This window comes from Condylura cristata, unplaced genomic scaffold (genome assembly GCF_000260355.1).
Source record: "Condylura cristata isolate star-nosed mole 26May11 unplaced genomic scaffold, ConCri1.0 scaffold00008, whole genome shotgun sequence".
Classification (NCBI taxonomy): Eukaryota; Metazoa; Chordata; class Mammalia; order Eulipotyphla; family Talpidae; genus Condylura; species Condylura cristata.
Window position 1 is genome coordinate 199,658 of NW_004567109.1, and position 1,491 is coordinate 201,148.

Here is a 1,491-nt window from a genome sequence, read left to right on the forward strand (position 1 = left end):
GGGCGCCTCTCCCTCCGGGCCCACACCCACCCCTTGCCGGGGGCACACGCCCGGCCTGGCCTGCCTGGCCCTGCCTGGCCCTCCTCGGGCCTGCAGGACCAGCTCGACGCCTGAGCGGGCCGGGAGAGGGCGGAGGACGTGGCCGGCCTGGCGGGGACCCCACCCTGCTCCTGTGTCTCACGCGGGGCGGGGAGCGACGTCCTTGCGGGAGGCTCGGGGCGCAGGTGGGCTGCGGAAGTCGGGGCGCCCTTGCAGCCCCAGGCTGTCTTCACAGGCGCCCAGGCCAGGACGGGGCACAGCGCCCGGAGGCCGCGCCTGGCCTCTCTCCAGCGCGAGAGGAAGGAGGCGGGAGCCACCAGCTTCGCGGGAGAGCCCCGGCCCCGCCTGCTGGCTGGGGGTCCCGGCGCAAATCCCAGCCCCTCTGAACTGGGAGCCGTTAGTTACGTGATGCAATATTAAGGCCATCGATCACCCCCGAGCAGAGCCCATAAAGTCTGGTTTTATCACCCACTTACTGCACAGACCCTGGCTGTTCCTTCCCCCCGCACAATTATCCCACAATTACTGTGATATTGTAAGTAAATAGGGTGCCGGGAGCGGTGATTCCGGGGCGCATAAATACATAAGCAGGCACCGCGCCGGTCCAGGCGCCGCGGACCAGCGGCAGGGCAGGGCCCAGGTGGCCAGGCCGGGAGCGTGGCGCCCGAGGACGCGGCACTGGCAGGTGCGACCCTGGCACCCCACACGGGCCCCAGGACAGACACGGCGCTGCTGGGCCCCTTTGGGGCTGGGGCAGGGCCAGAGCCGCGGCCTGTGTCTGCAGGCCGGCGCGTCCTGCCGGGGCGAGCGGGCAGCGGGGGCGTGGCGCGTCCCAAGGGGCCGGGCAGCGTCCTGTGGCCACGTCACCCACCGCCCCAGGCCCGGCAGCTGCGGTCGAGGGGCCCACGCCGCCCTCTGCTGGCCGCAGGAGGAGGGCCCGGAGGCCAGGGGAGGCCTGTTACAGGGCACCGTGCGAGCGGGGCCGCCTGTCTGTGGGCTCGCCGCGCCTCACGTTCAGCGTCCTGCACACACAGAGGGTCCGTGACGGGTTTATTTACAAGAGGGGAAGAAAAGGGGCGACCCAGGGAAAGAGAGCGGGACGCAAGGCAACTGGAACGTCCCACCCGCTCGGCGGACTGGACACCGATAGCCACCAGCCGCGCGGTGGTCACTCGCTGGTCTGGGCGGAGCGGCGGGCTGGCCCTCCGGCCGGGGTGTGAGCGTGGCAGCCACCAGCTGGCGGCGAGGGCGGGTCCGGGAACTGCGACCGAGCAGGGCGCCTCGCCCCGTGCCAGGAACCCCAAGTCCAGGCGGCCCGTGTAGGCGAGCCCTGGGCTCTGCTGAAGGAAGCAGGCCAAAAGCTGCTGACTGCGGCCTCACCCTGGGCGAACCGGCTGGCGCTGCCTCCGGCCGCAGGAAAGGCAGCAGCCCCGCGCCCACCCAGGCGCCGCC